The following is a 14,211-nucleotide window of genomic DNA, read 5'->3' as shown; positions in this document are numbered from 1 at the left end:
GTTTTCAAAAACTCAAAATATTTTATAGGCATTATATGCCCACCATCCGTTCAACAAAAGTCTCAAGAAGGGCTGGGTGGCCGCAGTACCCATGGCTAGGTCTCCATGCATGTTGTTGGGCTGGTGCCTGGGCAACATGGCTACCATGGTTGTTGTGGCTGTTGCTATGCAACTTAGCTACACCATATGGCCTTGTTGGCCTAGTAGGCAGCCTAAGTGGCCATGCCACCTCACACCCCTAACACGTTGCACCCCTAGGTGGGGTCCACACTCTCTCTCTTCAAAGAATAACTAAGGCTTGTTGTGCAACTTCACTGATAGTAATCCTAATGCACTGTTCTGGCCTTCACACATAGCAACCTGTAGCTTGAATGACTATGTGGTTTGTTCACCCTTGTAGAGAATAACTTTATAAACATGTTGGAACAAACCACTTGCTTTTTCTCTCTCATATACACACTTTTCAAGAGGCTAAAAAAGGCGCAATCATTGTTGCTGAATTTCAGCTTTACATGAAAACTCGCAACTGAACTTGTCATTTTCAAAAATAACCATTGTTTGGCTCAAGTAACACTTGAAACACATCACAAACATGAATTTGAACATGCGTACCCACTCAAAAGACTTGTGGGTCCTACCAATCATCAAACCAACCTCCAAACCAAGAAAAACACTATTTTGACTTGAATTTTCAGAATTCTTGAACTTGATACTTGAAATGACAATATAGCTCGAGTCTGACCTTGAACTTGCTTTTTTTTTTTAACCCGAATACTATCTAGGATCTGGGATCTGGGTTGGCCCCTAGAGCTTTATTCAAACAAATAAATCATAAAATAAGTACAGGGGGGGCACATAGCCCGCCTTACCCCCAACCCATTACAAAAATCACTCAAAACAACACTCCTTCAAAAACCATCTCGAACTCTCCTTTTAAAAACAAAAAATAGGTCGACTTACTTGTCTTCCCTCACATAACACTGAGCTCTCTGGGAAGGGTTGAGATAGATCGAAAAGAGGTATTACCATTAGTTGAGAAACCAAATTTGCCAACCAATCAATTGCTCGATTGCTTTCCCTGAATGCAAAAGAAACTCGGACACGCAGGGAGGCACAAAGACCTGACACTTCTTGGAACCAATCCCAGCAATTCCACAAACTGCAAAAAATTATTGTTAATTTGATTCACAATTAATATAGAATAATAGTTAGCCTCAAAATCGGAGAAACCCAACTCATCGCACAGGCAGAGCCCATCCCTGAGTGCACATAGCTCAACCACAGAATTAGTGAAAATTTCGTAAAAGTTGGAGAAGGCTGAAATAAAATTACCATTTGTGTCTCTCATAATTCCTCTTCCACGTCTTAATCCAGGGTTTCCTTTACTAGCTCCATCAACATTAAGTTTAATCACTGAGGAAGGGGATACCCTATAAATAGGAAGGGGCAATTTTAAGGGGGGGGGGGGGGTAAAGAATATTTACCTTTAAAATCTGCAAAGTCAAGTCTTCCAAAAAAATTGGGTCATTTATAAACTTTCGGTGGATAATGCAAATCGTGGATCTAGCTAAAAATGTGTTTAATGATGGTAGCTGCCCTAAAGAATGAAGGAGGGCAACAGACCTTTGATAAATCCACACACCCCCTTGTGGTTAGCATTTTCAATCTATAATAAAAATCTGCTTCTAATGTCTTGAAAATTAATGATAGTCACATCCATTAACCGACTAAAAAATGCCCAAACCTTAGAAGTCATTCCCCCCCGCTAGCAATTAGTGATAAGCAGTTTCCCTCCAGGGATTCCCACAGCAATAACATTTGGAAACCTAAGGAATTCCAACCCTCATCAAGACAACATCCATTGAGATTTGCCCATCTAGGATCTGCCAGATGAAAAAGCCTATTTTGGGTGGGAGGTTGCGATTCCATAACCATTGAGAGTATAGAACCAAGTTGCCTTGAGATCGCACTTCATTTCAAACTGACTTACATGAAAATTATCCATCTGGGACTGGCATCCAGATAATCTTATCTGGCCTTACCAAAATCTTGATGCTACTATTAAGGATTGTTTCCTGAATTTTCATAGAGTCTATGAGTTCCAAAGTCTGAAGGTCCCATTCTCCATCCAAATTAGTCACCTCCTTGACAAAGGTATTCAAGTTGACTTGCAGTGGTCCATCTACAAAATCAATCAGGGCACCCTTGCCTGTCCAATTATCCAACCAGAATAAAACACCACCCGTGCCAATCAACCATTTGGAATTAGATAAAATCATCTCCTTGAAGCCTTACGCTTTCCTCCAAGATTTCAACCTAATCAAAGGAGTAGCCAGCATTAGATGGTTCCCCTACAAAAATTTGGCTTTAAAAAAATTACCCCATATAGAGGTTTCAGACATAATATGCCACAATCCCTTCAATCTCATAGATAGATTAATATCCTTAAGACGCCTGATGCCAAAACCTCCCTCCTTTAAGGGTCTACAGATTTTTTGCCAGTCTACCCAATGGTAAAGTTTCCCATAGTTTGAGTATCCCCATAAAAAATCAGCACAGATGTTATGGAATTACACAACACCATTTTTGGGACATCCAAGATAGAGAGAATATGAATGGGTAAAGAGGAAAGAACATGTCTAAGCATGGTTAGACGACCACCAGACGAGAGAAACTTACTCTTCCATCCTGCTACTTTGAGATTGAGTTTTACCAAAACCTCTTGAACATAAGAAATTTTCAGCCTGCCTGCGTAAAGGGATGCACCCAAATACATAATGAGCAGCGACTTCCTCACAAAACTTGTCACCTTGCTAACCATCCAGGCTCTTGCATCAGAAGCCTTGGAACTTACTATGAAACAACTTTTTTGCCTATTAACAAGCTGACCAGAGATCCCTCATATTTTTCAATGAACTCCATAATATGCTTTAAGGAGGACTTCAAACCTTTAGAGAAAATAATTGTGCCGTCAGCAAATAAGCTATTGGAGACACCTGGGCATCCTTGTGGGAGATGAAAATAGGTTGCACTACCCTCTTCAAATAGCACCCTTAACCCCCTACTAAGCACCTCTTCAGCTAATATAAAAAGATTCGGTGAGAGAGGATCTCCTTGCCATACCCCTCTTGTGGATTTGAAGAATCTAGTTGGTCCCCCATCCCAAATAATTAAGAACTAACAATTTAACACCATTTTTTTAGTGAGCTCTATCCATTTGTTGGAAATCCAAATTTTTCGTAGGGTAGAAAATAAGAAATTCCACTCTAGACGACCATAGGCCTTGGCCATATCCAACTTTAGAATCGTGTTTCCCCCCCTGACTTTCTGTTAATATCTTGGGCAATCTCTTGGACTAGAGAAATATTATCGTGGATACTCCGGCTTTAACGAAAGCCCCATCTGGGAAGGACCGTGAACTTGCTTGGAACAAATCCAATACACTAAAATAAGATCCACCGAGAGCTCAAACTACCAGTAAAAACTCTATATCAGAATTTCACCTGTCAAACCAAGCTATGACAGCTACAATCCAATACATGTTTTCCATGAACTATTCACAAAGCCTTAAGAACTCTGAAAGCAGAATTGTTAGACCTCAAATATAATGCTTATGAGATTATGAACATATTCACACAACTAAACAAGGAGGCATACACTCATATAATCATGGAATGGGAAAATCTGCTATGCAAACATGAAAAGATAAGCAAGAAGGAAACTAAATACTTACTGTGTGCTACCAAGGAATACTTCAAGGAGTCATGTCATCTTAGGCATAATTTTTAGGAGTTAGAAACCCTTTAGATAATTATGGGCATTGTCCATGAGCATCACCTGGCTTGCAAGAAGAGTCGGGCACCCAATGTTTTTGCCTTTCTAGAGCTTTATTTTTTATTTTTTCCTTTTATTTTATTGACAATACTTATATGATAAAATGTTGAATGCTCACACATTCCATGGGATTTTGTTGCCCCTTTCATTTTCTAGGTCATGCTTTCTGTCTTCTCATTGGAAGCTCACATGCCACGGGGTTTTGTTGCCCTTTCGTTTTCTAAGTTATACTTTCTGTCTTCTCATTCGAAGCTCACATGCCATGGGGATTTACTTTTTTTTTTTTTTTTTTTGAGGCTCAAACGGTGTTCTATTCCCAACTTGCAAACACGCTTAGCACACTCCTTACACCACTACTGTCCACCAAGTTGCCAACAATGACAACAATGCCATTAGGTCAACAAATCCTAACTCCTTGAAAAATTGTAGACCACAAAATAAGGATCAGAACTCTGCTTTTTTGTTTTAATACCAAGATATTCCTTAAAAGTACATATCACCTTTCCTTGCAAATCTCTGAATACTCCTCGCACCCCTGTCGGCCTGGGTTGCCAAGGGAACTATCATCAATGTCAACTTAATGAAAGATCAAAGCGGTTTACACCAAAAAGTTTTAATAATGTTATGAGGAGGCCTTAGACAAGTCACCAGCCCCAACTTGGAAATGAAAGTCAAATCCGCTGTAGATTGAATTGGTCCCTTCAGCTTTGGGCCATCCTTCAAATCTCGTAAAATTAGATTGAAGATGAAAGTGTGAGATCTCCTCTTAACTTCAAATCTTCAAAGATTCATTTTCAACTAGAGGTTATAGAGGATTACAAGAAGGCCTACCTTCCATGCCTCTAGAAGGCCTGCCTTCCATGCCTCTTTTAGAGAGAAGCTTTCTAACTTCCTAATCCACCATTGGAGGAGGTCTGGAATAGAAGTTGGATTTTGCCAAATTGTACCAAAACACTCAAAGAATCTTGACCACACAAGCTTAGAAAAATTGCCAAAAAAAAAGTGGTTTAAAGATTCCATATGACATGAACATAGATCACAACTTGAAGCTAGATGAATGCCTTTAGCAGATATCACCTCATTGGTAGAAAGGCTGTGATTGAAAATTCTCTATCCAAAGATGGAAAATCTAGGAAGAAGATACGAGTTCCATACCAAAGAACATCATGCAATTTTGGGATTTCTCGTCTAATTTCCTCCCAAGCCAAGTTAACTATGAAGACACTAGAAGAAGATGGTCTCCAAGCATAACTATCTTCAACATCCATGTAAGGAAAAATAACAGACCGAGTCTTTGAAAAATTGTCTTTAAAAAACTCGATGAAACGTTTGTGAAAGACCAATTGTAATGGTCAATGAACTCTGATACCCTTGTATCAAAGTTCTGAAACATGGAAGGATGCAGCCCTGACATCTCTTCAATTGAAGAATTCTCCAACCATCTATGACTCCAGAAATTAATTTTATTTCCCTTTCCAATCACCCATCTTTCCTTGCTAGTAATAAAGTTCTAAACTATTCTAATACCAGGCCAAATTGAAGATGAATTATAACTTCACTTAATCAAACCAGTAAAATTCAGAAATCTTACTCTAAAGAACTTGCACATAGAAGATTCCCCATGTTTGATATGCCAGGCTAACTTCAATGGAAGAGCTTTATTGATGTCACACAACATCCTGATCCCATGGCCACCTTCAAGTTTAGGTATGCATATCACATCCCACTGACAACAATAGCCTTAGAAAAATCAATATACCCAAATCAGATGGAATATTTTCCCAACTCTCTAACTGGACAATTAAGCTTGAAAGCCACCAGCATACCAAAAATTATTCACTGGAATACTTGAGATTATATACTTCACAAGTTCCACACTGCCTGCCACAGATATAAGCTTCCCCTTCCACCAAGCCATTTTACTCTTAATAAGGTCCATCAAAGGAAGTAACGGTTCCTTTCTTACGCTTCCTTTGAAGATCGCCACCACGAGATATCGAGTTGGGAATTTACAGATAGGAATGCCAAGAAAATCTACAATAGATTGTTTCTTAGAAGGGGAAAGTTTTCCCACAAAGATTTTGCTTTTCTCCAAATTGATATGTTGCCCAGCATAAGCTTGATATTTTTCAAGGAATTAACTTAACCTTCTAACATATCTGATGGATTCATACAAATGAAAATGTCATCAACAAATAATAAATGGGATGGAACCTTATAATTCGTACCTCAAGGACCCAGGATTGGTTTGAGGTTGCCTTGGGTAGACAAAGGTCTGAGATCCCTACAAAGAACTTCTGCTTTGATAAGTAAAATGGGAGAGATTGGATCCCCTTTCCTTAGACCTCTCTCAAGACCAAAAATTCCTACTAGATAACTATTTAGCAGAACAGAAATCCTGGTCGATAAGTGAATTTGATGGATCCATGAAATCCATTTATCACTCAACCAAATTTCTTTAAAATTGCAAATAAGAATTCCCAAGAAAGAGTATCATAAGCCCTCTAGACATTGAACTTAATACCTATATTTTCACCTCTGATGGAACGGTGCATCAGATTGGCCAATTTAGAAGCCATACTGGTGTTTTCAAAAATGGTTTTCCCCTTATGGGAGGCTCTTTCTTCCAAAATCAATTTGGGAAGCAAGAAATTCAACCTTAGAGCCATTGTTTTTTAGATTAACTTCACAAAGAAATTTACCATGCAAATGGGATGAAATTTATTCAAGGATATTGCGTCTACCACCTTCGGAGTTAGGGTGATAAAACAATTATTGACCCATAGGCATTGTCCCAAACTTGAAGAAATTCTTCACACTCAGGCATGTATCATTCTCCACAATGTCCCAACATTTCTTGAAAAATGCACCAGGGAAGCCATCCGGACCAGGGGAGCTATCTGGATCAAGATCCCAAATAGCCCTACGAATCTCATTGGAGTAAGTAAGAGCTTCAAGGTTCAAAGAATCCATCTTATCAATAACGTGAGTGATACATTTAAGAATATCCGAGTGAGTCTAAGACGAAGTATTTTTATGAAAGTTCTCATAATATTCTGAAACATAACATGATAACTGGGAAGGATCCTTTACCACCATGCCATCAACTTTAGGAAGACATCTTATCATAGTTTTAGATCTATGCGAAAACTCCGAACTTTGTCGCTTTCCGACAACCAGTTTGCTCAAAATTTTTCTGCCCATATATTTTCTTCCAATTTTTTAGCCAACGTATAAGCAGTATTCGCCTCTACCTCTTGATCAAAGAGCCACACATTGACACTCACCATTTCAATGGTTTCTAGAATGTCCTCTAAGGCAACCTTTGCCTCCTTTAGAGCCACATTGATATTAGGAAGAAAAAAACCCGAGCCCAAGATTTGATTACAAGTTTCAGCCTTTTAAGCTTTTGAGATAGCTTGTAGTTTAGGGAACCATGCACTTCAACTTCCCAAGAATTTTTGCCAACTTGTAGAAAACTTTCATGCTCCGTCTGTCGTTGAATATCTATCATATGTTGCATCTACTGCTGTAATTGCTACTGCATATTAGCAAATTGGGCCATGGTGACATACGCCAATGGCTCCGCTGGTATATTTTCTTGTCGATTATATCTTCGAGATCCATGACTCTGGTGAGTTTGCTATTTCTCATCCTCCAGAATGGGATGAGGATGTTGCGGGTCAACAGGAGCTGTGTGTCCTTCCTGTTGTTGCTCTGAAGGAATCATTCGCATGGTGTTTCGAGTATTCACCATGGTGAATATTCGAGAAGGATACTCATCGTTCCCATAGACGGTGCCAACTATTTCCAGCATAAACAATCTTCTTCTTCATGAACGATTCGAGAGACCTAAAACAGAGAAAGTTAGATCCCGGAGTGGCTCTCCAGGGAAAACTCTCTGACAATCAAGTCAGTATAGTAATCAGAGTATGTTCAAAGGGGAACGGAAGAATAGTTTAGAATTGTTTAACTCTGGCTTGGAGCATGGTATTTATATGGTTTAGGAGTTACATCCCTCTTTGAACACAAGATCCTAGTCCTGATTGGAATAGAATCCTTGGAGCTTCCTTTTTCCTTGAGATTTGCATGAGTTATAATTGGAATATAATAAGTGACCAATTGTAATTAGTATCAAGTTGGGATTCACTTCCTTTTTTGAGAAGAATTCCAATTGCACACACGGTTATATTTATAGGCTCCTTTATGGGCGTGCCACATGGGATGCCACATGGTGCACATTGATTGGCAGTGGATATTGGTCAACATCAATATAAAATCGTCCACTACCATAAAAACAGAGTTATGTTTCCCACATGTGCCTGAAATATCGTAAGGGCAGCAAATCTGGCATAGTTTAGTTGTTGATTAGTCCAAGAGTAATTTTGCATATAATAAGCTTTTATTTGATGGTACCTTATGTAAGATTTCCATTTGGTGGGCTACCAAAGTCCAATATTTGGTTTCTAAAACCCGGTTTAGAGGTGTTGACTAAGGATGGAGTGAGCATGATCCAATACTTATAAGTGATCATTAGTATAGTATTGGGTCACATTAAGTACACCTTAATAGTATGAAATTCAGTTTTATGTGTGGACCTATAGTATGATTCCTTTAATGGTAAAGGAAGCCAATTTGTGTTTTAGGGTTAGTCCCTACGCTCACTCATATATATAGTTCACATTGGCCCATTAAATGAGGAGCATAAGGAAATTGAGAAGAGGATAGATAGGATCAACAAGAGAGATGTTGTGAAGGGAACCAAAAGGCAAAGGGAAGCTTTTCCACACCAAAACATAGATTCAGGTACACCTCCCAATCTCATTGATTATTGTTCTTGCAAACCCATTGACGTCCATAGTTGTGCTTCCGCATAAATTTTATTTAACACCTTAAATTTACCTTTACATATTTTGGTGACTAGAAGTAGCATCTCTCTCTCTCTCTCAACCATAATGGTATATTGAAGATTGAAAATCTTATTGAGCATAGAAGTCTAGTAGTACGTCCTTAGTTTTTGATGATCACGCGGAAGCTATCTTCAACCATTCTTTTCTTTGAGTTCACATACTGAACGTGCAAGAGAAGTTTTTTTTTTTTTACCCCAAATATTCTCTGGGACCCGGGTTGGACCCTAGAACTTTATTAAAATGAAAATTTTCCAATCAATGTACATGGGGGGGACTTAGCCCGCCTTACCCCAAACCCAAGTTTAACACCTTTCCAAAATCCCCACAAACCCGAACTATTGGAACAACCTAAAAGCGAAACACAGGAAGGCCTGCCTTATCCTCCCTAACAATGCTGGAGAGGTCAGACGGGAGATCCTCATTCGTCATAAATATACTATTTACCTATGTGTCACATGTCCAGTTGGCTAAGAAATCTGTTGCACGGTTGCTCTCTCTAAATGCAAAAGTCACACTAGCCTATAAGGTCTCTACCAAGTGTACGACTTCTTCAAACCAGTACCAACACTTCCAAACCTCACATCTTCTAGCATCAATATAGTGAACAATAGTTTTGGAATCTGAATTCACTTTGCAGCCAACGAGGCCTAGCCTCTCACAATGCTGCAAGCCATCTAGCAATGCCCTTAGTTCGGCTTCTGTATTTGAGCAATGGCCATAAAAATTTGAGAAAGCCATAATCAAATTGCCCTCCTGGCCGCGAATAATTCCCCCTCCACCACTAAGTCCTGGGTTTCCTTTACTGGCGCCATCCACATTTACCTTGACACCATTAAAAGGGGGGCACCAATATACTGGCAGGGCAATCTAGGCCTTGGTGGCGGTGAACTCACCTTCAACACTTGTATCGCCAAGACCTCCCTCATGCTTGTGACAGCTGCAGGGAAGGTAGGTAAAGGAATCTTCTCCAACCACTTTATGACCCTATCGATGATTATATTCGTAGACCGCCCTCCCTTGTCATGCCTTCTATAATTCCTCTCCTTCCACAATTCCCAAATAATAAAACCCGGGATCACCCCAATAATAAACCTGTAAACATTGCGAGGTGAACCGAGGGATTGCCAAAAGCACACTCTAGTCCTTGCTTCTTGAGTGAGGATTACCTGTATATCAAATAGGTTAGCAAAAAAACTCCAGACCTTGGCCGCCACCATCCCACGCACAAGAACATGGGCTGTCATTTCTTGGTGTGGGTGTTGGCAACAGACACACTTCGAAGCCAAAGGTATCCCTTTCTGCATGACTGACTCATTTGTAGCTATGCGGCCACATAGGACCTGCCAAGAAAAAAAGCCGATCTTGGTGGGCACCGTCCCATTCCAGACCTAAAGAGTGTAATGCGTAGTCATGCTCCTTCTCCTAACCAAATGTCAGGCTGATTTTAGAGTAAAACACCCATCACTAGTCGGGGACCAAACCAAACTATCTTCCTTGGAGGAGAGGCGTACAATGCCATTGGTTATCCTCTCTTGAACCCCTGCACTATCAATCCTTTCTATGACATCCACCTTCCAACCTCCCCCCTCCTGTATAGCATCTTTCACACACAAATCAGTGTCTAAATGAATAGCACCATCCACATAATCCATCAAAGGTCCCTCCCCACTCTAGTTATCCAGCCAGAACAACACATTTCCTTGACCCACAAGCCAAATGGAGTTTTCAATCAACAAATCCCTTAGGGCCAACGCCGCCCTCCAGGTTCTAGTGGCTGCAACAGGATGTTGAACCAAAGCAATATGTTCCCCCTTCATGAATTTCGCCTTGAAAAATCTGCTCCATAGAGAAGATCCAGACTGCGCTCTCCATAGCCCTTTGAGTCTCATGGCTACACAGACCTCCTCAAGAGGCCTAATCCCCAGACCCCCCTCCTGCAGAGGTCTACACACTTTCTGCCAACTGACCCAATGCCTTTTATTTCCAAACTTTGATTCTCCCCATAGAAAATTAGCACACATAGCATCAAATCGATGCATAATGGTCCTAGGAACATCTAGGCAAGCAATGATATGGATCGGGAAGGAGGAAAGCACATATTTCACGAGAGTCACCCGCCCCCCTGCCAAGAGCAGCTTTCCTTTCCACTCTGCGATTCTGTTTCTGACCTTGGCCAGGAAACCTTCAAAAAATGGCACTTTAATCCTTCCTATAAATAGGGGGGGCCCCAGGTATGTGAGGGCCAAAGTCCTCCTATCAAAACCAGCAATGTCTTTAATCCTCTTGCATAGCGTTGGGGGAGCTTTGGATCCTACTACAAAATAGCTCTTATGGCGGTTTACTAGTTGGCCTGAACATGCCTCATATTCCGAGATACAACCCATGACTTGGCGAAGAGAGGAACTATTCCCTTTTAAGAAAATAAGAGTGTCATCAGCAAATAGGCTATGAGTAATACCTGGGCACCCTCGGGGAAGGTGAAAAAAGCCAGCTTTGTCTGCAATAAAAAGATTGGTAAGCCCTCTACTAAGGACCTCTTCTGCCAAAACAAACAAGAGGGGAGAGAGGGGGTCTCCCTGCCGAAGCCCTCTAGTGGATTTAAAAACCCAGTAGGTCCCGTATCAAGAAGTATAGAGAACCAGCAATTCTACAAAGTCTTCTCAATTAGACGAATCCAGCCAGAACAAAACCCAAATCTGCGCAACACCTCCACCAAAAATCCCCACTCGAGACGATCATAGGCCTTGGCCATATCCAACTTCAAAATTACATTAACACCCCGAGTGCTCCTATTAATTTCCTGAGTCACCTCCTGAACTAAGGCAATGCTTTCATGAATGCACCACCCTTTAACAAAACCACCTTGCTCTTCAGAGATAACCTGAGGAAGGAGCAACGCCAGTCTAGAAGCCATCACTTTTGAAATAATTTTATATAAAAAATTGCATAGACTTATCGGTCTAAAATCTGCCATCGATTCAGGTACCTCCTTCTTAGGGATCAGCGTAAGATGAGAGGATGTATAGCTACGTGGCACCTCACCACCCTCAAAAAAATCTTTCACGGCCGCCCAAACATCTAATCCTACAATGTCCCAACACGCCGTAAAGAAATGCCCTGTGAAACCATCAGGCCCTAGAGCACTGTCTTTGGAGAACGCAAACACTGCCTCCTTAACCTCCTCAAAGCATGGCGCCACAAAAAGCATCAAGTTATCCTCCGTCGATATAACAGCAGAGATGGCGTTCAGCATTTCGGCATTGTTGGTGGTCTAGCATGAAGTGAAACTGTCCCTGAAAAATCTAACTGCTTCCGCCTGTACTCCATTCCTATCCAAAATCCACTCCCCCTGCCCATTTTTTATTTTCTCAATACCACACCGCTTTCTTTTCACCTTGACCACTGCATGGAAGAATTTGGTGTTTCTTTCCCCCTCCTTCAGCCATTTCACCCTTGATTTCTCCTTCCAAAAAATCTCTTCCTGCAAAAGAGTTAAATTTAAACGTTTGCGCACACCCTGTAGCGCAATCTCAGCCTGCTCACAAGGATCCAACTCAAACTGAACTTCTGCTCTGGTCACCGCATCCTCCGCTTTGCGAACATTTTGGTGAATATTTCCAAAGCACTCCCTATTCCACCCTTTAAGCTTGCCTCTGAGAAATTTCAATTTTAAAAATAAAACAGAGAGGGGGGGGGTCCATCAAAACTCACTTTCCAACAATCTGCCACATATTCTCTAAATGACGGGTGGTGAATCCACATTTTTTGGAACCTGAACGGAGCAAAATAGCGCGTCTGTGAAGTGGCCAATTCCACACAAAGGGGGCAAGAGAAGTTAGAATCAGTTAAGTTTATAAATAAGGAGGGTAAGAAATATAATATCATTGCATATGAATAAAGAAATTTGACTTGGATCACAAACACTGGTTCATTAGATGGCTTGCGAAATATGATTAGTATTTTATTAATCTCTAACAGTTACGAGTCATCATTTATATACATCTAAAATTAATTCTCTCTTCTTCTTTTTTTTTGGGTAAAAAAATTAGTTCTCTTTGATTGTCTTGATGATGTATTTCCTTTTTTTATTTTTTATTTTTTTGAAAATTTATATTCTTAGAAATCAAGAAAATTAAAGATAAACCTGTTTAAAAACTTTCCCAGAAACAGTTTTTGTGAAATATGCTTGTCATATACCCTTCTTTGGTTTTCAGTTAGTAAGAATGGGGATTTGGTTCTTAATGTACTAACCTCAAGCTTTATCTCTTGCTTTGTTTTGTGAAATCTTGCATACCCAAATGCAGGAACCCTTACTAAACTCCAACTACCAACCTATCCAAACCAAAGAACATACATACATAACATAAAATACAAAGCATTCTTATTTTATTTAGCATAAAAAAAAAACGTATATACCCAGTGCACAAGGCTCCCGCCACTGCGGGGTCTGGGGAGGGTCTAGGAAAAAGAAAATCAAACCAAAGAATTGAAAGAAGAGAGGGAACCCATTTACTTGCCTTGCTAGGGAAGTTGTCCAGTTCAAATCCTGCCATTCCAATGACTACATGAACTGGAGCATTGTACTTAGTATTATCATATGTGTCAGTCCCATTGGTATCTTTCGTAGGCATGGCCTTGCAGTCATTTTGGCAAACCGCGCACATTCTTTCATAGTTATGAACATGGCCTCAGAGAGCTAGATCCACTTGATTCATGTTGACAACTGAGTCATTAATTTTCTAACTTAATTAGCCGTGTTAGATTATATTGAGTATCTAAAATCATGTGTCAATGTAGATTTTAAGTTAAAAATTTCTTGAAAAATTTGAACTACCCAACCTTGGATCACCTTACTACTAATGTATCAAATTAAAACAGCTTACTTACCTTGTTATCCAATAGTAAAGGCTCTACCACTGTTACAAACTTCGTATCCACACTTGGAAGTAGTCCTCCTGATACTGATGAATACATAGGTCGGTGTCTGCATCAGCAAATGTTTCAATAGATAATATTTATGATCCTATGAAAACAAGAAATACTTGAAATAATCAAAATTGTAGACAGGGATAACTAATCAAATCAATAATCAAAGGACAGCATATACAATTTGGAACATGTTAGTTTATTTGATCAGAAAATGTAAATTATTGTTTCTAGTTATTGTTGCTGTTGTTATTGTTGTTCTTATTCCTATTGTTTGTAGACAATAGAAGTTAGCCTAAGGAAATAGATGTGTGCATAACAAGCCAAACAAGTTTTGGGGATAAAGAGTGACAATTTTGACTTATAGATCACTTAAATAATCCCCAAAACTTCATCAGATAGATAGAGACTAATAGATGTGTGCATAACAAGCCAAACAAGTTTTGGGGATAAAGATTCTAGGATATTCATTATATTCAAGTATGGAATGACTGGAATGATTGCAATATCTTGGTTGACAATAATCTCTTTATGCAATTGT

Source organism: Telopea speciosissima, chromosome 10 (genome assembly GCF_018873765.1).
Source record: "Telopea speciosissima isolate NSW1024214 ecotype Mountain lineage chromosome 10, Tspe_v1, whole genome shotgun sequence".
Classification (NCBI taxonomy): Eukaryota; Viridiplantae; Streptophyta; class Magnoliopsida; order Proteales; family Proteaceae; genus Telopea; species Telopea speciosissima.
Note: the sequence above shows the minus strand (reverse complement) of the source record.